Genomic DNA, 27941 nt, shown 5'->3' with positions numbered 1-27941 from the left:
TGAGTAACAACGTCATTTTATTCAAAAACATTTCTTGACCATTCTCGAAACAAAGTAGTTCTTTTGCTAAGGAAATATGGTTTCATAAATATATAAAATGCTAATAATAGGTAGTGTTTTATGACTATGTAGTAGAGTAATAAGTTATTACTAATAATAAGTCCTTTACATACACTTCCAATATAAGCTTTTGTAATATTATACTTTCTTCATTGCAAGTTTTAGTTTACAAACAATTAATCTCCAGAAAATACGTGTATGTGTATGACTTAAGCAATTCATGTCGGTAGTACAAAACCAATAAATGTCAAGTGAGACCGACGCTACTTCTGGCATCGTTCAGGGGCCTGAGAAGGGTATTGACATTTTGTTTCTTGTCGTATATTGTTAGGTCTAATAAAATCGAAGAAGATAATATAATTATTTTAAGTAAGGCTATAAGATTTTCGTTCAAAGAAGTTTTCATTTAGAACAAATAAATATTAAACTAACATAAAAAAACTCTAAGAAACATCGGTAATGTCAGATATTCGTTGATAGTTCACTGTGGATCATATTCAGCATATTCTTTTTTAAGTCATTTACCGTTACTAAATCCTCTATTTGTTCAAAGGACTCTAAAATAGTAAGAGAATAAATTAAAAATTTCCGATCACGTGTATTCTAGAGATTTGCGAATTTAAAAAATGACGTGGTGGAAAGGAGACCGCGGAGTAAAGGATCATTTTCATAAAAAACAAAGTTTCTATAAAAAAGTGCCTCACATAGTACAATTGAATAAATTTGCGTTTCCTTATGGAGTATATTATATCTGTGGTCGATTTTTTATGAAACGATAATTATAACGGTGCAAAGTTTATTGGCTTTGAATATAAAGTTGAAATTTTAAATACTATATCAGTGAAAGGGAGTTAAAAATCAGTACCAAAGACATACTAAGCTCTAAATTAGACTTAAAGGCTGAATAATGGCAACTATTAGTTAAACGGATTTGTTAGAGATCTAGATGGAAAACCCCTCTGAATTAAATGCACTTTTATCCTCCTATGACCGATTCTAAACCAATCCACGTGTTTGTGGAATGAAATTAACTAATTATTTAGAAGTGCAATTACTAACTTACAGTAAGTTATGTTAGTTATGTTAGTTAGTAAGTATGTTAGAGTTTGACATTTTTCTTCGTTGTAAAACAACGTTTCGAGGATTGCAATCTATGCTCTTAGTCAGGTTGGGGAAGAATTAGTACACACAAAACTAAAGGACAGAAGGATGAAAAGAAGGAAAAGGAAACGGTTAAAACATAACCAAAAGCTGCTTGGATTCCAGTCCTGACGTTGTCACTGCACAGAATGGAAGTCACGAGCACAAGTCAAGAAATTCGAGAATCACACCAGTACAGGCGAAAGTGGAATACCTTTTGTAACTAAAAACTATATCAAATGTCCGAAAGCCTGTTTTCTTTCTAACCCTCCATCATCAATAACAAACTTCAAACAAAGAAGTAACTTGCAGTGTCTATGCTATTTGTACTGTGTGTTAATTTCTCAATTAAGATCAAATAGCTAATATTAAATGTCTTAATAAAATACTAAGTGCTACGTATTTGGTGTGGATGAAAATGTAATCTGTGAATAACGATGGGTTAAATCAGATAAAAATATTGAAATGCAATATGAACATTGCTTATATAATATGCTTAAAATACCAATTAGTATAAAAAGTATCATTTCATATTCAAAATATGTTTAATGGGTTCACAATTAAACTATCAAATATACTTTTATATGTTTCATATATATCCTTAATTATATTTTATTTCGAAAATAATATCTAATTTAATTTTCTAATAAAATTAATATAAACATTCACCAATGCCAAAAAGTGGAGATGTCAGTCATGAATAATATTAATCAAAATTAAGCATTCATGGAGATACTTTTATATCTAAATATCGTTTTGAAATTTATTGCATCGTCTGATGACTAAAACAATAATGCCATATAACTTATTCGACTAATTGATACTTCAACCTAAAGCTTAAAATGGCTAAGTTGTTTAATCTATCTCAAGTTCAAAACTTGACATTTTTAATATTAATAAAAAGCCTATATTAAATACGTTTATAAAGCCCATGAAATATGCTTATAATTATGATGGGAGTACAACAATATTTATAAAGTCATTAATAATTTTTAATCAAAACTTGCTCTATGTATTGCCAGATGTATTTGGTTTAAACTATGCTTCAATAGTGCTGCTACCTCGCTATCTCTCACATTATCATGCCTGAGTGAGACCTTTATTTACACCTCCCCTACTTTATTCCAATCTCTCCTAATAGTCTAGGAACTAGCGAGGCTGACGGTCGATACCGTTCCCAGGAGATTAAGAAGAACCAGATTGTTTACATCGTAGTCGAAGTTTTTCTTTAAAAAATTGCTTCTCAGTGCTAGCACAAGCCAAGGAAGTGGAAATTTGAAAATTATATCGATACTTTCAAATCCTGCTGAATGTTCCATTTGGTGAGATTTAAGAAATATTGGAGCAAATTATTTCACCATGTTTAATAACGCAGTATTTTGTGCTACATATCGGACACTACCTTCCAAGTATTAAAAACATAGATAAAGTTTTACTTTTCAAAGAATTGCAATTTGTTTACACTTTCTTAATACAGTCTAATAGTATAAAACAGTGCAATTTCAAATGATATCAAGGCCAAAAATTTATGTATTTATAATTAAATTTAAAAATGCAAAGAAGACTTTTTTTAAAAGGAGAAACTTTGACAAACATTACCCTGGCGACAACTTAAAAACTTCTCAGTTCGCTTAACCTCAATGTTCAAATAATAGTCCCTTAACATGTTGCATATACATTATTATTATTGCCCAAGCTATAACAAATCCTATCACGTAGTCTAAACTCGGGCTGTAAAGGTTTAATTTCTGTCTGTCCATTCGTCTGTCTGTCTCTCTGGACGATATCTCGAAAAGGAACTAACCTGTAGACTTGGCATTTTGCTTCAGTTATATATTAGCAACACTGAGTTCAATGATATTGCATGTCACTCCATGAAATTTTGCTGAGCCTTAGTGAATATTTTTTCTATTGGTCTTATAGGAAAACATGATGGAAACCATAAAAGGAGAGTAAACAAATTTTGAAGCAAACTAAATTTATTCATTGAGTAAAAAGGATAAGAGTGAAAATTCAATATTAAAACTCAGTTACGAGATTTTAATTCAGCGCACACTTGCGTTTAGTAGCCTCCTCAGCTCATCAGAATTTTGTTACATGAACCCTGTTATAAAATGTATTTAAATGTGGTAAGATATCGCTGGTAAGTTAAATTTTGCGTGAAACCTAACTTCTACATAGACAGGAATGTGTTACATGATCTTGCATGTCAAACTTTGGAATTTTGCTGAGCGTCATTGAAGTCTATAACTCAGTAAGCTGACACAGTTTCTCTTTCGATGGAGGGGATGTAAATATTTTCTCTTATCTACCCACAGGACATTTCGAGAATGAAATGAGCTATAGATTTGAAGTTTGAAAGCCCTCAATGAAGCCTCTTGTGTGACACGTGTTGTGGCATACTCCTACCTAGTTATTACATAGACATGTATAGTATATGTTGATATATGAACAATCACGTCAACTTTCTCTACAAAACGTTACGTAGGAATTGACTAAGTAAACTGGTATACTCAAGCAAACAATTCAAACCATTACACTACTGCCACAATTACAACTTCAAAAAATGAAATTGTCAATTAAAAGTGTAACTCAATTTATTTGTAAGGTCGTTAAAATATTACAAAGAAACTGTGAAGGGATAGAGAATGAATGAAAGAAGTTGGTTCTTCAACAAGGTAATTGAGTTGAACAGACAATTTGTCGATCCACTTTAGTATATTGAGTGTTTCAAGTAAGCAGTACTTTATCACGTGGACTTAACAAAAACTCGTGTTGTTGGCCACATCTTTTGAACACTTCCGGTATAATAAACACGGAAAAACACAGGAATATAAAATCAAACTTTAAAGCTATATAACATGAATACTTTCTAGCTGTTTCAAATTTGTTGATTTTTGTTTTTTTCGTTTAAAATCTCATTTACACTACACTTACAATACAAAACCAAAAAATACCTTCGACTTCGTTTATCAGCAATACGCCAGTTTATAGATGATTTTTTTAACAGGTAAAAAATGGAGAACATTAGTTAACAAAGAATATAAACTAATAAGAACCTACAAAAGATGCCACCATAATGTCGAAACAATACCTTTTAGAACCTAATAATTCTCTTATTATTAAAATTAGACATTATCGGAGAATTTATGTTTAGTTAAACATCCACTTATAGATTTTTGATGATTTTCTTAAATTATATTTATCCAAGCAGAATCGCGACTCTTCAATAATCTTGTCAACCATCTTCAAAGAGGAACACCTTTCTATCATTATATACTGTTACAATTTATGCTATTATGATTGTATTTTTATATTTTTATTAACATTTACATGGTAATAAAAATTACATGATAGTTAAAATATTAAATAAGTATAGATTATTTACAGTTTCTGAACTGTTTAAAATAACTTAAATATTTTGTCTGTAGTTTTAAATATATATATTTGGCACTGTAACTTGTAGTTAGAAAGGATTCTGTTCTTGATATCTACTCTAACATTTCTAGTTCTATACTTATGTATTTTTTTTCTTTATCGAAGACATCATAAGTTTTGTTTGCTTTAAAGAAAGCATAGCAATACTGAAACTACAATATAACCAGAACCAGGTCAACGATAATAGTTATGTAGCATGAAGTATAGTCGAAGTAGAGCCTGCAAGATGCAGTGTATCTACTATTTTTAGAAAAAATCCCTCAACAATAATTCTTTAACTCATCCTTCAACTATAGAAAATGATTCTAAATCTAAGTGTGTTTTAATAGTTTTATTTATTATATACTCCTATGAGAATAGAAAACTCTGTAAGAGTTTGCTCCCCAATAGAAGAACAATATTAAGATTTTCTCAGTAGATAGGATTAAATAGTACTTTCGCCTAAATCGATAGACTTAGGTTGATTTAAAGACAACTTAAATATTAGTAATGTATTCTCATGTGATTTACAATATTTAATATCTCTAAAACCATTCCAGTTACAAAAACATGTTTGTAACAAAATGTTAATGGTATTCCAGTTCATTTATGTATATCTCCAATTTTGTATCTGTTTCAAAAGTGTAGAAAGTTTAAACGGCAGACTTTATAGACAAACTGTATAGATCTAAGGAAATATTTCCTTCCTATGATGGTAATTATTGTATGTAACTTTAAATATTATAAGATTTGTAAAATACATAAATTATGTCATCCAGTCTCTACCCCTAATAATATTTTAATTTTAAAATGCCAAAAAACGTTTAATCGGTGCCCACAGTAAACATTTCCATGTGTAATTTATTAAATAATAATAATCTTACTGCAAAGTTAACGAAAATAAGTTGATGATACTTTAAAGCATTGTTAATAAAAATAAATAGGATATATTAAAACTTGAAATGTATAAACCCAAGAGTATTCCTATATTTAATTTTACACCGTCTATTAAAACCATTTTCAGTTATATTTTGTTTTTTAAGTATCCATCAGTTGTACCATCTTTCCAGTTTACTGAATAGAATATATAAATGTCATTTAATATTAAGCCAAAGGTGGGAAAAAATATTTGGTCTCAAAGTGCCATACACTAATCCTAAAGTGAGAGCGACCCCTATATTTAAAAACTCAGTAGCTAGTGCATAATTCAAGCCCCACGCCACATCTGCAGCTTCTGATATAATGTTGCCGTTTCTCTCGAGGTTTTTATTGACTTCCACACTTTATTATCATACACGTAGCTAGAAATTGATACAAAATGTTATTACTAGTTTATTCTTAAATATTTATTCTGAGATGCTAGTATAAATAAGGAATGTCAATGAATTTTTTAGGTACTTGAACAAAAAAGTGTTTTTAATGTACAAATACTTTTTAGATTAATTAGAGGATCATGAAACTTTTTATAGTTATAGTCTACTATAACTATAAAACAATCGATCCGTTTTGACGATCCGTTGCCTATCGTCAAAATGCAGACTCACATTCAACCGTTCATATTTTTTTCGAGAAGTAAATAAAATAAACAAACTTGCAAATCTGCGCAGTATAAGGCGTAATACAAACTTTGCAAAAGGCGACATAGACAGAATAGAAATACGTAGCCAGATAGCAGTACAGAAACTCTATGCCAATACACAAAATAGACTAAGGGTAAGTGCAAAACAAGATAACATCCTCTTCTCAATATAAACGTTTCGTATTTCATGTTACTGTTTAATATGGCCGTAGCCTTTCCTTACTTTGACATCTTACAGTTTACAAAACGATCTTTATAGTAAGTAAAAACTAACAACATTTTGAAATTTATAGACTTTTAAAGCTAAAACAATGTTGCACATGACACTTTCAATTCCAAATTAAAAACGTATGAGGCAGTTGCTATGCTGTGCAATAAATGCCAAATTTAGTTGTTTTAGATCAGTTTCTCACCACAGTACAATGATTGAAACAAAGCGTTATATTAATATATATTGAATATATGTCTACAAAATTATTAATTTCATAGATATAAAATAATACTAGTTTTTTAATGGCGTATATCATTTCTTTCAGTTGTGTACTGTTTATGATGTTTTTATTCCTTTTAACATTATTAATAAGACATTTGTTCAATTTCACGCACATTAAAGGAATTAATTACTTTTTAAATTTTTTAAACTTGTAAAAAAAAGTACGCGTTTACATTGCAGATAATAATATTATTTACTATGACCTTGGCCCTTATATTTTGAGGTTGCACGCACCTTAAGATGTAGGAAACTAAGATAGGTATTTGCGTTTTATAACTTACCTGTATAGCGTCAAGAGTTCTGAAACTCGCTGTTTATCTGTGCTATATAACGCGGCTTGTTGAAACGATAACTGTAGCAAAATATTCGTTAATCAACTTGGTAGTACATTGCTTACAGTATATTACAGTAATCACCAACTTATTTTCGACAACTTTGCAGTAAGATTGTTCATTTGTTATAAATTTTACATGGTAAATGTTTTGGTATTTTTAAATAAAACTATTATTAGGCGTAGAAACTGGATGAGATAATTTATGTATTGTACAAATCTTATAATATTTAAACTTAAATTCAATAATTATCATCACATGAAGGAAATATTTTCCTAGATATATACTCGTACAGTTTATCTACAAATTCAATTCACATTTTTAATTGTTCATATATTATTATTGATTGCAAGTCTAAGAAACAGAGGCAAATAAAACTATAAAGTTTTGTATCATTATCGAATTAATAGAGTTTTATTTATTTATCATCATAGAGACAGCCATTGCTGTCATCTAGTAATGTGTGGTTTATGTTTTTACAAAATCATTATCATTTTATCATAGCATTTCTGGAAAAAATTAGTTTCTGCTATCAAATATTAATACTTACCCATATATTGACTTAAAAATATTGATGTGCTCTTTAATCCTACGTTAATCTTATTCTTGAGCATTATATACTTTTGTAAAGAAAGTTATTTACTTCTTACTTACTTAGAAAGGTGCTACTTCGAATTGTGAACACATTCTTTTATATAGAGATGTGTAAACAAATTAGGTTTGTACCTGTACATGATTGTATGAACGTTAGTGGTTTATGCACGATGATGGTTGAATTCAAACAGAGATTCCATTGATAAATCTAGTAATGCGACCAATCATATCGATGAATTAACTCGTTATACATTATTGCACGGCTCATGAAAACCAGACGTTTTGCAGCAGATAGTAAGGGAAAAGCATGTTTAATAAGAATATCACTGAAGTTTTGCATTGTAAACTCTATTTACCGATGCTAGGCAGTGAGATAGGACGTTAATGATCTATAAGCCCAGCCAGGTAATCATACTGGGACAATCTATCAGCCTCTGCACAATTGGTTTACAGTATTATAGCTTTCCAATCTGCCTTTCAACTGCCAGGAACTTGATGAGGTCAATACGAATATTTCGACTATGATAAAGAAGATCCTAACTCTAAATATAACCAATTCATATTATACAAGTTAATAATCGTATACTTCTAGTAGTATTAGATTTACAAAGTATTTATTTATTTTAAAATGTTTAGCTTAATATTTCTATTACTCGTTCGTTCATAAAATTATAAGACTTTATTAATGGCCCATACTTTATTGCAAACTTTATTGTTTGGTCCATTAATTTGTGGTAGTTGGAAAAACCTTTTGTATATAAATATATGCAATAGTAATAAATATTCGTCCTCACAGCAATATATAGTAATACTTAACGAAGACAAGTATGTTCAAACACACAATAACTAGTGCATAATTCAGGCCAACACACCACAGCTGTTTCTTTTGATATAAGGTTACTGGATCTCTTCATGTTTTTAGTGACGCTCAAACTTTACATCGATATTCTGAGCATTATGTACAGTGTAAAATATTATCATTAATCTATATCTACGTTATATTTTCATCAATCTGTTTAAATTTAAAACAGAAATGAAATCACCTTATATTGTTAATGTTTAACATGTCATTGTATTGCTTGATGTTTTCCAAGTAATCAATGAAATCATGTATTATATTAGTTCCATCAACATTGATTTATTTCCGTTCAGAAGTTGCCACAACTCACGGATTGTTAAAAGTACTTGATATATCTGCTGCTTTATTATATTGATTTACTATCAGCTGACACAGTTATGTATTAATCCATTTTAAATTTCGTAAATCAGGTATTATTCATTTTTTTATTGCAAGTAAAAAGTATGTTTTATAATAGGCAATTCTTGTAATTTAATTTAGGTTTTATTCACGTAATTGGCATTAACATTATTCATGTATCATTTTACAGTTGAATAAAAATTTTCATTTTGATTAAAAATATCAAAAGTTATACAATGAAACAAACCATTATCCATTGACTTTATTTGCTCATATGTGGAAGTATGGACAGATCGCTAAGACCAGCACAAGTATTATTATGATTTCCTAGTTTTGCATTTGGTTCTTACACTATTTTAGAGCTGAGTGAATGCATTTTATAACAAAATTTAAATTATTGTTGTTTTATTAAAACTAATTTGAGCTAAGGTGTATTTCACTGTTTTCAAGACCACGAGTTTCTTTAACATATGGAACAAACAATTTAATGGATAGAAATTTTATTAAAATGTTACATGTAGAAGATTTTTTTAACAATCTGTATTATTGTTACGCTTCAGACACCTCATTATCAAGGTAAAGATGTCTGATGACACCCCTGTGGAAGTTGATGACACTACTGCAGAGATTGATGATACCAAACATAATGTATTGTCAAAATGAGGATATTTAAAAACTACCATTCCTTACGAATTTATGATCATTTTCTTCTCAGCGTTTAATTAAGAAATATTCATAATTTCTGCATTATATTAAAGACAGGATGTTGGCTAAAATTATAACACTTGTATATGTTTTGTAATTATTTTCTGCAATACATATACACAAAAGTATATCTTAGGGCTAGTCTGGCTTGTTAAACCTGGACAATGCTTCGTTTGAGACAATGTATAAGAGGGGCATTTGGTTTTTAATTACAAGTACGCAGACCGAGAGCCCACCGGCGCTGTGATTAAGATCTCAGACTTTCGTTGGGATAAAATCTCACTTTTACCCTCTTCAAGATACACAGTATAAATAGATTTATTTAATTCTTTTTTAGCTGAGGTAGTAATATTTGCCAGTTACAACAATGATTATATTGTAACTGGTTATGAACGTTACAAAGTAGCAAATATATACATGTATATGGACATAAGACCAGACGAATTCAATACACAAATCGTACACTATGATAAACTAGAATACTATTACTAACTTACTAGTACTAATTATTTTAAGAATTTTTAAAAATTATTAAAATTAAAAATTTAAATTATTAAAAATTATTCTGTTCTTAATCATACTAAATTAATATCCTAAACATATATTTCCTACCTTACATCAAAGAAGTAATCTCCACACATTTTGATTCTTAACATTAATTTTGAGTTGTAAAATATTATTCCACAAATATAATTATATGTGAGTATATATAGATAATAAGGAAATCCTCCTATCTTTGGTCCTCTTTAAGATCCTTCGTTCTCCATTGTGACCACATTAGCGTTCGCGTAGGTCAATTTTTTTCAATCATACGATTTATGTGTAATTGAACAAAAATAGGGGGATAAGAACATTTCTATTTTTACAAAACTTTCACTCTTGTAGTTCATTATTTTTCGTAGGATGCAACAAACTGAATGTCTTGTTGTGAAACACATTTTTTATATTATTTTAGCTTGTAGTTTTCAATCCGAATATTACACAGTGATCTATTATTTTCTCTACAATTCAGCACAAATTTTAGAAAATAACTAAGCCACTAAATATATGACATTTCGAACTCTAGTCTGAATAAGTGATGAATAATCGCCACTAATAGGACATTGGCTATTCAGCCAAATACTTTAGCTTTTAAGAATTTAAAGCATAAAACCCAAGTAAAAGAAAATGTATTCTTTGATTATTTATTTTAGAGGATAATGTACCAGCCTTCATACTATATTCTACAAACTATAATCTATTTACATCGTTTCTCTTTGTCTCAAACTCATTATCGACAAAGCATAATTAGAAAGTTATACATCGAAAAAATAAAAGTATACTTGATACTGACAGAATAAGCGCTAACAAAATACCACTACACAGCACAGACGCACTGCAGAAGCACTAGTTGGACATATGATTGTAGATAAGTAGGGACTGAGGCGAAAATTCCTTTATGGTTTGACTATCAAATGACATTTAGGCATAAAAACTCAATGAGTCTTGGTAGTGGTGACAGAATATGAATAAATCTTCTTTCTGCTTTTCTATTTTTCTGGATCTCCATATAGTTAGATATGTATAAATAGCTAGATATATATATATATACATTTTAAACTTGTAAACTTTTTAGTGTTTATTCGTTATTTTGAAAAATATCCAACATTTTTATATTTATACATTCAAATACTCAAAAATTATACACTTTAATAAGAAGAATAAAAAAACTTTGTTTGTGTATTTACCATACGTTTAAAATGAGACAACTGCCATAAGGATAAAAAAGTGGGAGTGTAAAAGTGCATAAGGTTTAACATTGTTCTTAGGGAAGAACACACACACTACTTCATTTCTTTACTGTCGGTTTTCAAGCTATAAGGCCCCTTATAATGTCAATAACAAGTTTTATTTCTAAATAATACCACATGATGTGTAATTTAAGTAGTGATTTAATTAATAAAACTATTTAAAATCTTGTAAAAATAAATATTAATAATATTGATTAGATATTTACATTATTGCTGCTGAAAATGACAATGTCGTCTCTTTTATTCACATACAAAATCGTTAAATAAAAGTATAACTTAATTTATTTGTTGGGACGTGGAAAGAATGCAAAGCAATTTTGAACTGGGGGAGTGTATAAAGAGAGTTGGCTCTTCAACAAGGTAATTTAGTTGAACAGACAATTTGTCGATCCACTTCAGTACATTGAGTGTTTCAAGTAAGAAGTACTTTATCACGCTGGACTTAATAAAAACTCGTACTGTTTCCTACCTGTGTTGGACAGTCCACGAATACGTAACAATGTGGGATACTAATGTGCGTACTAAAATTCCATTGAACACAGAATATGATAAGTTAAATAAACTAGTCTTTCCGAATCAGTCGAAAGATTTAGGTAGATTTGTTTGGTAGCACAAAATTATTTATTCTCATAGTATGCACTTGTACTCAATAGCTCAAAAACTATTTCAGATACAACAAAATCTACACAAAAAATGTTTAGGAAATGTTATAATCATTCCTGAAGACTTCCAGTTTTTTCTCTTGGTTGATAAATAACGGAGTTGTGAGTTTTAAAAATTTTAACTGGCGTACCAATTGGGCTAATAAACTTAAAAGAATAACTGTTGTAACAAGTTTCATCTTCTTTGTGATTTGTGGGTCAGTTATCACATAGTTTTATTATAATTAATAGCAAAATAGGAATTAGTCCTTTGACTCAAAGGAACGACAGGCACGGACACTAAAGCTAGGGTAATGTAGTAAACACACAGTATCCTGTGCATAATGCAAGGCGCCTCGCCGCAGCTGTAGCCTCTGATATAATGGTACTGGATCTCTTGAAGTTTTTAGTGACTTCCACATTTCTCCCCTAACACGAAGCATTATGTTTGGTGTAAAATTTGACATTTCTCTTATAGCTACATTTTATCTTTTACAATGTTATGTTACGTATTTTAAATACTAATTAAAATAAATATTTACTTATTTGTGAATGCTAAATTAACTTATAACCATGTAACTTATCTTATGTACAAGACTTAATTTATTACATTTATTTTCCACAGATACGTTGAACAAATAATTTTTGAATGATAGAAGTTTTTATGTTACTATAAAATTAGAATATGTACAACCGTTACAATAAACTATGTTTTTTATGTAAGTGGTCTGCTTTATGTAAGCTTTTCAAACTTATTCACCATTATTGATGATATAACCACGATACGAAACGTCTATTTATATAAAGTTATAATTTTTACTTTATTTCCCTAACAATTTGAGTAATTAACAAAATGACGCACTCGATTCTCGAGCACATGTTGTAGTCACTAACGCGGATTTTGAACCTCAATTTTCTACATGAGATTTTACAGTGTAAGAAAATTAAAAACTGACTATTTTGTTTAGAGGTTTCTTTAAATGCCAATGTTATTTTAATTGAGAACGTTGAACATTTATAAGGTAGAATGGTTAAAAATTAAATTAAAAAATTTTGCTTTGCCTCTCTATTAAAACTGGGACCTTACGGTTAAAGCGCCTAATCCAACCACTGCGCCACAGAAGAAGTTAAATGGTTTGCATTAAATATTTACGTTTAATACTACGTTATTGGATATACTTGATAGACCTCTAGCTGCAAAATCGTGCATAGATTACGATTTTAATCGTTCTGAGAACAGGGATGATTATTACAGCGGATTTAAAACGACCAACGTATTCTACCTTACTACATCAGCCCTATATAACCTGTCATTGGGCCATCACTCTCTACACTGATAATAAGATGTTTCCAAATATTCTGTATGATTAGTCATCGTGGACACTCGCACTGATTATGAGATGTTTCCAATCTTCTGAGAACAGATTTGTTCATCATAAAAGTTTTTCATGTATCTAAGCATTCCAATTTTGCTGTTTTGCGCCACACTGGTTTCTGGATGTTTTAAATAATTGTGAGATCAGCAATGACGATTATTACAGAGTATAATGACCACCACAACGTATTTAACTTACTGCGTTGTTTGCAGCCATTCGGAGGACAACTATGATCATTACAACGAAGTCTCCTTAACCAAAATAATCAGGCTTCCTCTATTAGACCTGATATACCAATCAGTCAGGGCTGTCACATAGATTACGAGATATTTGCAATCATCCTGAAGACTAGTACAAAATGTAGTTATCCTCTAAATATATTCCGTTTGTTATATGTCCCTGATACCTGACCCTGTACACTCTCACATAAATATTAGGATGTTTCCAACATTTATGAGAACATTGATAACTACAAACACTCTAATCATCGTCTCACTGTATCGGTCCTGCAAGATTATAATGGTTTCACTTCTAATTTGTTATGAATCGGCAAATTATTCTACTATCAGTTTTAGCTATATTAGTTATGTATACTTCTTCTTCCGCTTTTATTTTATAGCACTAGGTTTAAACTCATGACTTTCAATATGGACATCATAAATAATTATGTTCTTACTTAGCACGATGTCCGTAAATGTCTCTTGTGTCAGTTATGGCTTTAAAAAGACCACATCTTGTCAATACAACCTATATAATATATCTCTTCTTGGTATGTCATCAACTCCAACAGGTGTTTTTCGTATACCTTAACATGGATAAGAATAATCCATGCTTGCAACCGGTAATCAACTCAAAAATGTACATTACTACTCTCGTACATTTCAAAGGTCCGTCAGCAAAAGTCCAATCAACATCTCACCTGCACCATAGCGTAGGTGTGAGAACATGGGTATCTAGCCGAAAGATCACGGGTTTCATCCCTTGGGAGGTAATGATACCAAAAAGTTGCAAGTCGGTTTTGACCTTATTCCCGTAAGAGCGTATAATGTTAGGTTATTCAAAATATTATTTGCGCAAAAAATCCTTAAAAAGTATCCTAATTTCGATTTCTGGCCATTGCGGAAACTTGTCGAGTAATAATTTCCTTATTTGGTATTTTGTTCAAGATCCATTTGGTTAGTGTTCGATAATTTAACACTTATTTAGACCTTTAATTTGTCAAGCACGTGGTGATTTTCATTACAAATTATTTTTAATTCTATACTTTTTACATGCAAACCCATTAATAGCCTAAACTAAAAACTTAATTCTTACAGTTCGTAATTGAAATATTAGAAAAACTAAATATGGCTTGTGTATTCATGTCCGATGTTTGTTGGTATGTTCATATGTTAATATGTTAACTATGCCAAACAAGAAACCGGCTACATGAAATTAACCGACTAAGTAGTTGTGACAGGGTAAGCTGCAGAGCTTGGAGTAATCCCTATGTCCATAACTGCTTTTAGGATGTATGAGCGATATCTATCTATACATAATAGACTATCCGCTCGTGCTACGAGCATTTCTCCCAATAATCATTACTATACAGCAATCATAAGTATTTTGTACTCATATCTTATGTACTTAAGGACTAAGTATTATTAATGACCGGAACTATGGTATGAGACTTGCTTTTGACTTGCAAGTTGACGCTTGAAACGATTTGTTTGATCTGTTGTTCTATCTGGTCTGTTCTGAGGAAGTGTAATGGTTTACAGTGATAAAGATCTTTTAAACAATTATTATCAAATATTTGTTTCTCTAATTTCTATTAGCTAACCCGGTGAAGATTTCAGATATTTTTTAACCCAAATGATGATTACGCATTACCGATCGTGAGATGACTGAAGTCATGATTGTTAATGATCATGTCATATTTCAGCTTAAGGTACCAAGTGCCACACAAGAGGGAACACACGTTTTAGAACCGGTGACAGATTAAACTGACTACCATATAAATTACCATTATAAATAGAACATGGAACCAAGTGAGCACTGGAAAGTAATTGCAAACATTTTATTAATGTAGCTAAGTCAACTGTTATTCACTCTCCCAACATTACTTTTCCCATGTTAATGAAACAAATCTTTCCTAATGCAAACGTACATTCGTCTGTATAAATAAATATTTGGATTCCTGGTTTGGCCAACAGCAGCATTAGTAAAGAAGTAAAAAAGTAAAGAATGTCTTATTTTACCAGGCGAAGTTAGGGCTAAGAAGCCCTCTCTAACACTTAACCTGGGGACCAACGGCTTAAAGGTGACTTCCGAACCACCACCAATGGCCGGGTAGGAAGTGATTCCATTAGTGATTGTTTTGTAAAATAATAAGAAAAAAGGCATTCAATATTGGTTTGATATGAACATTAAATTATCAAATTTTATTTTTATTACAGACATAATATACATAGTAAAAAGTTTAAATAGGTTGAACTAACAAAATCCAAATTTTTAATATTAAACATTTAGATTTATAGTACAGTTCTTCTTTGTTACATTTATTGCTTCTTTTAATTTCTTTTCAAACGCTTCTAATTGAACAGTCGAATTATTGGTGATACTGGTATTGTTTTTGTTTTTTTTTAATTTAGGTTTCTTATTAGTCTATTTCTGTCCGTATTCGAGCTGGCTAAAATATTATATATTGAAAAGATCACTTGCGCTACATTCAATATCTTGGTGTTCCATTTTTTTCTTTATTATTAGCCGAAGTTTTTAAAATAAACATTGAGAACGGTTTTCTTGCCAGTTGTACTTTTCTTGGAGTCGAATCTCTAAACATCCCTCTGCTATCGCAGAGGATTTTCAATCTCCATGTCTTTTCAAGGCAAGTAGATCCCCGCCTCCTTCAATCAATATAGTAGCCGAAGTTCTTCTGAAGGGCTCACACTGTTTAGTGCTCAGGTTTTGATAGATTGGATAGTTACCAGCTTTTTGTACTCCACATTTTCCTTTCCTGTAGTTAATTTAAAACATTTTGAGACACACTGTTGAGGGCGCAATGACTAATACTTGGACATTCACCATCGCTAATGGTGAAACTTCACTTTTTATGTGTTTTACCATCATTAAGAAAAACGAGAAAGAAATCGCCATCATCTTCAACTAAATAGAAATCCAAATGTAGCTGATCATCCTTTCGACATGCACCATAAATGTCCATAGTTCAAAAAACTTTGCTTAGCAGGCAATTATTAGGTGCGTTCTTCAAGTACGGTAGCTTCCTCAGCAGTAAATATTTGAGCTCTTTATCGTTGATAACCAATTGTACCACTTAAAAAACGCAATAGTAACTGAAATCTATAATTTCCTAATTTTTAAACAAGACTTTAAAACCTACTAAAAAACCTATCTAAACAATCTAAAACCAATTCCAAAAGTGGATTTTAAACAACTGTTGAATTTACAGACAAATTTACTAGTAAAACTTATTAAATTAGAATCATGTATTTGGTTTGTTCTAATACTTGCAATTAATTCTACGTCTTACTGTGTATTCTCATATACGAGTATATTACATATTTACTTAAAAAGTAGGTTTTCTGTCCTATCAAATGCGTTATGCAGTGTTTTCCGGTATATCATACATTTAAATGTGTTAACAAATTAGTGTGATTCCATAATTTGTTTTGACAGTTCTGTATTTAAGCAGCTGATTTTAAAATCAAAATGAATTATAAAATAGTGTTACTTTTCCTTTTGGAACAATAACTACTAGGCTAAGAAATTGTGGATATTCTTTTTTAATTCTTGTGCTTTCTAACAGCGTTTTAATACTTGTCTCAAAAGTTCTACTGCGGGGCTCGATATTTTTTCAAGTTCAGCTTATGCTCCTGCGCAAATACAATCTCGCATCGGAATAGGCCACTTTCCAGACTAGTAGTAAAATGTACTGCTTCTTAAAATGTGCTAGGAAAATAGGAAAGACATTTCATTTTTAGGTATTCAATATTATTGATGGTATTATAAATAAGGTTTTGTGTTCAAAAACTATTATAACTAATAATTTCAAATTAAATTATAATTATTAAATATTAAAAATACAATAAGACCAATTTGTTATTGACAATTAATGTTATTTACAGTGGAATAAAAACTAATATAATTACTATTAAGGTTGTTTTAAACAACTGAAAAGGGTTTTAAATCTAAAAACGTTTTTAAGGCCTATCAAACCTTACTTGCTCGTAATTACTCCAAGCTACAAAAAATCAAATATATAAACCCTTCTTTATATAGTTTCTACTTGATTCAAGCCTTGAAATACCCTCTTACCTATTAACACGCCAATAAGTAGTAATTATTGTAACCAAAATAATTTTAAGCATACCCATGATTAATTTAAACTAACTTTTAAATATTTAGTTTTTGCAATCTACAAACTATTTTCTATTAAATCAAACTAAACATTGTTTAAATATTTTAAAGGATTATTCTACCTCAGCTTCTAGTTCCAAACGTTATATTTTGGTGAATGACATTTTAAATCAATATGACAACTGTAATTAAGTTCCTTTTTATGTTTTATGCTTCCATAAATAATAAAATTGAAGGGAATAGAAGATAAATATTATTACAAGGACGTACTCTGGAGCTCTAGGACCAATATGTGAATTCAAGATCAAAGTTACACAAACGGTCATTAAACACAATTATGCAATTAGTCTCCATTAGCCATAGCACTACAATGTATTATTATTTATACATAAGCTTTAAATTATTTATCATGAGTTTCGATCCACTGATGAATTTGTAGGTAAATATACCGCACAAAAGTAAAGTGTAAGCGTAAATGCGTTATCCATTAACTAATCAAGTATACTTTTAATTATTAAATTAAATTAGTATTTTAAGCATTATATTGAAAAAAATGAAATATACTGTAGGGCATCAAGGTTGTCATTAATTAGGATTTTTATTTCTATCTCATTCTGGGATTGCTGGTATTATACTCAAATACTTTTTACTTATTTTAATCTGATAACATTTTGACAATGCCATGACCGAGTGAAACGCGCTACGCCTAGGAATAAATTTGAGTGCTCAATCTCTGAGTACGTAATAATAAGATTAATTAAGTTAAAATAAATATGGATTATATCAGTATAAACCTCGCTATAGATTTCCCACGTTAGAGTTGCAGCTTTTCATGCTGTTAATTTGTACATCGAGTGTTAGAGCTTGCAAAATCTAGATTTTATTATGATGTGCTGTTAAATTTCAAATAGAGGTGCTATTATCCTCAGAGATGGAGAAAAGGGAGGGGTGCATAGTCCTTTTATTTGCTATATATTAATCGCATAGTATATTAATGACGTATCCTTTCAAACAAGCAGTTTTCTGCTTAAATTATTAGTTTTAAACATTGTAATATCCTTTGTTTACCTACATTATTACTGAATAACTGTCCATTGTATCTTTTGACATTACAAACTGCATCACAAAGAAAGCTTTGCAAATGCAAGCTTATGTCAACCCACGTGTCGCATAACAGGCTTTCATGATGTTGCATGCAAACATTTTAAGTCCATAGCTAACTTCCTTAAGCTACACGTGTTCTATACCATAATATTTTTATAATTCTCATGATCTTACTTGTATTTTGTTCATATTAATGTACATTTGTTAACAAAATAAAACTTTCTTGTTTCGGTCATTATTGTTCATAGCTTGAATGTAGACATTTTTTATTATACACAGCCAAATTCCATGAAATGGCATGCATCATCATCGACTTTAATGTCACTTACATAAAATGAAACTTCGTGCCAAATTCCAAGTCTATAGGTCATTTTCTTCTCGAGATATCGTGCAGACAGACAGAGAGACAAAAATACAGACAATATCCCTCCCACTTAAGTGATAGTGTTCGCTAACATACTGCCAATTACGATTCCCTCTTAATCGTACCAGTGAAACTGGTATTAGAGACTAGGAAGTGGTGTGCCCGATTATGAAGTTAGCTGGATAGTTGTTGTCCTCTCGGTGGTAATACCATCGCTGCTGCACAATAGAATTCTCTTGGTGACGATTACATTGTGGTTTAACATGAGCATACCATTTATGTGTTCTGGCCACTGTTTACTTTGGATAGTACATGAACCATTCAGCTCGATATGTACATTGTGGTATTGCTGTATTGGTCATTAATATTTATATATAGTTTTTGCATTTGTGTTTTAAAGCTTTTTCTGCACTTTTAAACTTTATGGTGAAAAATAATGAACTTTTTAAATTAAATTTTGAACTTCAAAATAACTTAGGTATTTTTTTACGCCTTTTGTATTTATTCAGAAAATATTCTCAATAAGACAATATAAAAACACACATGTAAAGTGACGTAGACATTAAAACCTGGACTCTTTAATTAACAAGTATAACAGAAGTAATAGTTTTTCGAAAAAATAATTTTCATCCTTAATTACATTGATAACTACCAACATACTGCATGTGAACTATTATAATAAAATACCAGAAATTTAAAATATTAAAATATAATATTTTATGGTACTTGAGTAATCCTACCAATGGACAACGATGAGAAAAATGAATTAGAAATGTATAGCGTTAATATCTCTTAGGAAGGAATTTTTTGGCACGAAATGTGTTGTGGCTTAAATTTTTGGTTTTATTAAGAAATAAACAACTTAATTTATGCCACATCATGTCATATACCATGTGAAATGCAATATTTTTCTAGGATTTAATAGGAAAAATAGGGTGTACTGAAAATTATCCAAAGCATTATCCATTAATTTTAACATTACTTTAGGAGATGATTTGAAGTGAAATTAGACGTAAGTTACGTATTTTGAAATCATACCCACATTTCTACATTGCAGTTAAAATAAAAGCAAAGAGCTTTTCACTGTTTATACTGGAAATTTCATATTCTAAATTTCTGGTTGATAAGCCTAAAACCAATAAATAATATAAAATAGCAAAGTTCCTCTGCATTCAATATGAAGTAAAGACTATTGCTGTTCTATGTTGAATATTTTAATAAATCTATAACATATATTAAGATATAACCAATTTCAAAAACCAATATACTAAAAAGATAAAAATTATCTTAATTTCTGAAATCGAAAGTTAATAAAAGCCAATACTACACTTTTGAAGGTGGTACCAAATTGCATTATTATGTTTAACACTAAAACATTATTTTTTACCAACATTGCCACTTTCCTCATTGATATTTTGACATTATTAATTACAATTCATATAATGCTTTTCAAATCCAAACAAGATTGGTGTATGCCACTCCGCGTGTCGCATTACAATCTTCACTGACGTAGCATGAAAAAATGTAAGTCCATAGTTCACTTCCAAGATACATGCGTTACTATATCCAATGTTAGCATGTCATATGATTGTACTCAGTTTGTTAACAAATTTATTCATCTTACTATTTATCATTGCCATTATAGTTACCTTAAGTATTCACTGAATTGCAGGAAGTGACAAGCACCGTCATCGGACTCGATGTTGCCTGTATAGGAATGAATATCAATGCAGAAATTTCTGTCTATAACTCACGTCATTCTAGTGATATCGCATGGACAGGATACACATTTTTTTACCCACTACCCCAAGTGATCGGTTTCAGTGAAGCTCACTGAAGCTACTCAGCTAATAAGCAGTACAAACGATTGGTGTAGTTGTCCTTGATAATTCATTGAGTGAAAAATATTATAAATTCACTTTTAGATTACTCAGAACTCGAGGTCAGGTAGAGGTAAGTCAGGGAACGGGTTATAATTATCTGAGTGAGTTTAATTTAGACGTCGTCGTCAGGTCGCCTGACGTCATTCCAGATTATGTCGGTGACGAGGTGTCGTTATTAATAATGTACTGCAACGGAAAGTGCGTTAGGTCCTTTTTTAGATTTGAATATTTATATGGAAGTCTTTTGCATCACAATGCTATATAAATTTAACTTTAATATTAGTTGACTTTGAACAAAATCATTGGATGTCTGCTTCGAAACAATTATTGCAAGCTGGTGGTCCAAGTGTAACGAATAATGTCCTCCCAGCTGGGTTTTATCCATTCAGGGTTACTTTTAGTAGTAATTTTAGTGAGGTATATGGTACCAGTAATATTTCCAAGTCGAGTTAAGAATATTTCATTGCTTTTTTCCACGTTAATACGGGTATTTTCGAATAGTACATAAAACAAATTTGAATTACAATACGTAATACGTAACAGTATGTTGAAAACAACAAAAATTAAATATTTTTATAAGTTTCCAATTATATCTTCACTGTGAGTGAGGAAAAGTATTGGTAAAGAAAAGAATAACAATTTTAATTTAGCTTATTATACCACACAAATTCAATTTATTGTATTGCAAGTTGTGTAGCTTTGAGTTTTTTCTTCTGTAGTATTCATAATATTAAAAAGATCATTAGATTAAAAATTATTTTTATTATTTACATGCGTCATTTTTTCAAAATAGTTAATTATTAACACTAAAGTTATTTTTCTCTTGCACTTTTACCTACATGCCTGACTCCAAGCAATTTACGTTATTTTGGAAAATTCAGTATTTATTTGCTTTTTGCATATATTTATAACCTATAACCGAGTTCCTATAGTGTAGTGGAGTACTGTGCGCAATCTGTCGCTGGAGTTCTATTTACTTTTAGTAAATGCATAATACATAATTATATAATTGCTCTCCTCATAAGTGTCGAGATTGATTTTGGTTGGAAAATATATATTTAAAAATTTTTGAAGTAAAACGTGGTTACTGCTCTTTAAGATGTCTTTTTCGGAAGAATAGAAGAAGAATTGGTTATTGTCCTATGAGGAGTGATAGGTATTTGAAGCATAATTTTAGGATATTTTGTATCAGCCAAAATAAAAACTGTTGAAGGAAAGTATATACAGTTGTACCGTATGTCGACTATTACTAAAAGAAGTCGCATAGTTTTACTTGTAAAGATTGTTTATTTCCTTCAGAAAGAATTATTGAAATATATTTAATTCCCTGAAACATGAAACAATAAATTTAGAAAATATGAATCCCTTAAGTCTTAACTGAATAAAGCATCCCATTTCTTGAATCTGTAGCTCGTATACATACTGCGAATATTGCAAATTCTTATCGATTCAATACTAGGAACTTATTAATAATAAAATGAAATTAGTTCAAGTATTTATTATTTTTAACTTATTTTCTATTGTGCATTGTTATATTTCCACATTCTAAAACATTATTACTTTGATTAGAATAATCTTAAACAAAAATTATTAAACATAATAGTGTTCAAACTATATAGAACTTTATGGTAAGAACGTTTTTAGCTATAAACCTTTACAACCCTCATGTTAAACAAACCTGTGCGCGAGTGTGGCAACTGAGACCAACGGCTTGCTTGGACTAATTTCATTAAATTCTGTCAGCCCAACAACCAGCGGTAACTCACGTTGGGCCAGCTAACTCGCGCAGGGGCTGTGTAATCTAACTTTCCGCCGGTTTATTACGACGATAAACAGCACCAACATTATATCTCCTAACACCCAAAAACATCATGCTTTATCGTAATATTGCAGCAGTATATTATTTCTACAGAATTATTTTGTGTATTAAAAATAAAGTTATATATTTGCACAAGCTCATTAGCCATATACGTTACACAGAAATAGGCTTCGTTCTTGAGGAGTTTTTTTACGGATAAAGGTCTTAATGGCAATCGATAAAACGTAAAATCAGTTTATCAAGGATGTTAGGTATTTTCAGCAAAACTTAGTTTTTCTACAAAATGGATGAATAGTAAAACGTTATGTAAATAATAACAGTTTTAAGACCCAAAATATCTAGTGATATTTGTTCAATTTTATATTAAACTCTTAAAAACTTTGTCAAATTTTTCAAAACCTTCTGTGTTTATTTATTTTACTGTGTAAATCCACCAGGTATAAAATGTATTACTTCCTAAGCATCTTATCTTAATTGTTTCAAAACTTAAACTTTATTGCACCAATATTAACAAAACCTTTAATGAAACTCACAATCGCCATGTGAACGAGTAATATAAGAAATTATGTATTGCGCAGCTACAAAGTTTTATTACGAAAGTTCATAAATAGAGGAAATACGCTTCATTAACCTTTTCTGCGATATGAGAAATAATATATTATGTTAAAAGTATTAATTATATCCCAAGTACTATAAGTAAAATATCTGATTATGACCCATTCACGCATCTCCGCAACATCATTTCTATGCAGGCTTCTTAAACATTTGTATAATGTCCATTTATAAATTATGCTGTCTGAAATTAATATCGGCTGGTTAGATCGAATTTAAAAAGTGGTTTTATACATTTTTGTTTAAAGAATTTACAGTGTTTAAAAATAATCTTTTTGATCAATTGTTTTATGGCTTTATAAAAAACTTAATTGTATTTTATAACGTTCGGCTTTATTTTCGTAGTATTTTAAGGATTTAAAGAATATTTACACTGATAAAGTTGAATTTAGAGTACCATCTATAATTCTTGTATGTATTTTCCCCATATTAAAACAAAGTAAGTTGCTTTGAGGTAAAGAATTAATTTCATTACACGTAGGACAATTGCTACCATTCCACAATACAAAAAAGCTTGCAGTTTAATCTATATCTATGAAAGAAAAAGTCCACTCATCCACCTAGACCAAACAATTTAATTTGGTAAATTCTTTCCGCAATACGATTGTACTTCTGTAATACACCCGAAAAAACTTGTGTTGCTAGACCTTAAGGATCCACTCGCCCGTCTAAGCATGATGAAATGAATTAATATGCTATGAGCAACTTAGATTTACAGACATTGGTTTAAATCATTTACAATTAATTATAAATAATATTTATTGTTTTTTAACTTGTTATAATATATTCAATACATTTTAGATATTTCGTACTGCAGTATTTCAGTTTCGAGTGTGTACACTCAAATTTCTATCGCAGATGTATTAAATAATAGGAGTGTAATTACAGAATTCGTTAATTGTCGACACAGGTGATTGTAGAAATAATAAAGTACTAAACTAAGTGTAAAGTGAACAGCTTATTGGCAGGTTTCTGATTGTTACATTTTGTTATTTAGTTACTAACCATAACATTTTAAGCCTTTTTTTTGCTAAAAGTTCCAATTATGTTAAAAGGGTTTCCTGGAGAGTTATATTTTTATTATTCTCATGTCTATGTTTTTGAGTTACATAAAAATGAATCATTTTATCCAAATCTGTCTATTATATTTGTATGCCATTAATAATTAACTTTTCACGATAACTACTACAAGGATATGATATTTTCACTAATGGCGAAAAATGAGCTGTTAGTTTCATTAAATCTAAACAACTATTTTAAGTCTTTGGTTTTTAGTGTCTTTATAATTGTTTTATTGTGCTGAAATAAATTAAGTAATATTAAGAAATATAACACTGACTTTATGATTTAGTATCATGAAAAATCGTGTTAAAATTCTTAGGAAAAATTCCTTTTTCCAGTGATCGGCTTTTAAACACGATTTTCACTACGAAAAAGTTTCCCCACTAGTCGTGAAGTATACTATAATTAAGCACATTTATATTAGTAATAATTACTTTTACTTATGACCAGATGTCAACGGATATGGTCCAATTAATCACTGATATAAATTGTTAATTTTAAATTCTTCAAAAAAAAACATTATTAAATACTATCCCATATATCAATAGACTCCAGTAACAAATGCTGTTGTATTTTTAAACCATGTATTTTTTATGAGGTTCTTCATTTTTAATTTTCCTGTACGCTACAACCATTTTCTCATATTCAATACTCTAATAATAAACTTTGTGTTGCATAAGTTTGATTTACGATTTATTTTTCTTATTTTTCTTAAAATGAGCCAGGTTATTATCGTGTTATAGGATTTAAAGGGAAGAAATTTCCTCGAAACAAGTAAATCTGTTGAATGAGTAATATCGGAAAAGTGCTCGTAAACCCTAAAAAGCTTTTCACATTCCAGGTAAGCTACCGGGCTGAGGAGCTACTTTCATCTTTATCCTTTTGCAACAGACCACCGCCATGTAAACAAAACCGCTAACCGTTCTTCACACAAGCAATGTGTTCAAAGTGTCGTACATTAATATACTAATATCTGCGTAACACGTATCACAGGATATCAACTGATATAGTTCTAATTATGGAAATAAGTTGTTAACTTTAAATTCGTCTACACTTCAGTGACTTTTGATTGTTATATAAACATATGTAACAAGCAATCATGCTTAAGCAAATTTCAATTTAAAGTTTACAATCAAAATGTTTCACTAAAAATATTTTTTTTTAAAAAAATAGGAATTTAGTTACATTTTCATTGTTTATTATTACCCTGGTCAAGTCTATTCCATTCATATAAAAAGAGAAAGTAATTCAATAGACTCTAAATACACGAATTGGATTTGCTTAAATTACATTTCCTTAACACATACAACAAGCAAACACTACTCACTCAGTTTATCCTTAGATATTTTAAATAGATACTAGATTTCAGTGTACATTTTGAAGTGTATTATCTGAATTTACAGTTTTAAGCCTATAGACATAATAAGCTAGAACAGAATAGCCACAAAGTAACTGTGTCCAAAAGGTGTCACTTCCGGCTGTTTAAATTTACTCCCGGTCTAATTTATTTACGTTACCACACTTGAATTTATGTTGTTGCACTGAACAAGAAAATATAGTCTATTATATGTGGGTTTAGGAATCCATATTTAAAAATCATCTATTTCCGGCTACGACGTTTTGGTGTTAAAAGTGATTTTAAATTTTGACTCTGTTCCAAGAAAATATCTGCATACATAAGCTTTAAAAGGCTACTTTGGCCAAAAACATCAATGTCCGTCGCTTTGCTCTGGTCCTGGTATAGGTGCCAGAACCAGAGGAAAGGGCCACCACAGTCGCCATGTGAAAGCAAGATTCACAGTGTGCTACCATCCATTGGCTTTCCTTTAACTATAGTAAAAATTCCATACACAATGTCAAGGAAGCAAACCAGGTTTGATTCTCTTATGTGCAAACACTCACAGCTTAGTCCGTTATGGTGGGTTTTATAACAGAGATTTAATAGTATTTCTAATGCATTAGATCGTTTATACGTCACTGGTACAATCTAAATTTAAAAAAAAATATATAACTACGTCTTTGTATCTGCATTTCATTACTAATCAAGAAATATGTAATTGCTTAGTATTTTTTTAAATTTTAAAGCTGTTTACTGTCAGTTAATGTTCCTGTATTCTTAAATATTACTATTTAAACTTTCCCATTTTTCTCTTTATCAAAACCTTCCTCAGACTTCAGCGTATATTTTTAAAAAAGAATCAGTCCGAATTGGTCCAGCCGTTCGGAGACTAGCGCTTAACATATATTTATAAGAATTATTTTACTTTTATCGAATCAACAATTTCATAAATAACATTCTATAATGTTCTATTATAACGCGTCATGTATTCATTCTTTTGTAGACTGTATTTTAGTTTTAAATTATTCCGCAATAAAAGAAACTGTAACCACAAATTTTATTTTTTTTTATTTCAATACGTATGTGTATACTTATAAACATGTTTAACAAATAAAATGTGTCAAGTGCAAAGCTCACGCTTTTATACCACTTAGCAATCAAAATAAAAATATCAAGCAAGCAAGTATTATTTTATATTCTTAATTACAAAATTATTATTACTCACAAGTTATTCCAATTAGCCTGGACTTTCAACTATGAATATAAAACGCAGCCGATTTTACTAATTGACCTACAATTGTGTTTTTAATACCCCTCGTAGGGTGCTCGAAAAATTACCAAAGTAAATTAAAAAAGTGGCACTATATTCGAATCTTCTAGATGATATGGTTTTCCAGGAATAGAATTGTGCTAACAGACTTTATGTTACCACCTAGCTTGGTGGCTGAGCCATGTTGTTCACATACATCACTATAAGTACTACTTCTCTAAAACATTAGAAGGAAAATAACGAGGCAACATGTTAGTGTATTTAATTTATTTACAATGCTCTGTACAAAGCTAATACAATTTTCCTTAATTAGTTAATACAGCCTTACGAAGCAATTAGGATGACATTTTACTTAGTTTTCAGGAACTAACAGATACGTTACACATAGCCACATTGTTAACAATCAATATAAGATATATGAGCTACGATAAAATAGCTACCTCAATATGCAAGAAAATAACGATTACTTGTCGATTATAAGTATTATTTTATTCGTAGTAGTATTTGGTTTTTTTAACAAGCATCTTTAAATCATTTACATAAAAACAAACATTTATACTAATTCGATATACCTGTGTTAGATAACATAAGGATGTGATTCTTGATAAAATGATTATAATAATAAAGTTTGATATTGGATAGTACATTAATATATATATATATATATATATATATATATATATATATATATATATATATATATATATATATGTATATATATATATATATATATATAATATTACATTTTATATAATACTACATTAATATATTGTATTACAACCTGTATGCAGTAAATAGTTTAAT

The 27941-nt window shown here is 30.0% G+C and overlaps 1 protein-coding gene across 2 annotated transcripts in view; it reads left to right on the top strand.

Annotated features, from left to right (window-relative positions):
- The window catches only part of LOC124362813, a 650255-nt gene that overhangs the window by 449990 nt on the left and 172324 nt on the right, over positions 1 to 27941 (top strand). The gene's annotated exons all lie outside the window — the stretch shown is intronic.

This window comes from Homalodisca vitripennis, chromosome 5 (genome assembly GCF_021130785.1).
Source record: "Homalodisca vitripennis isolate AUS2020 chromosome 5, UT_GWSS_2.1, whole genome shotgun sequence".
Lineage (NCBI taxonomy): Eukaryota > Metazoa > Arthropoda > Insecta > Hemiptera > Cicadellidae > Homalodisca > Homalodisca vitripennis.
Note: the sequence above shows the minus strand (reverse complement) of the source record. Positions and strands in the feature narration are given on the sequence as shown.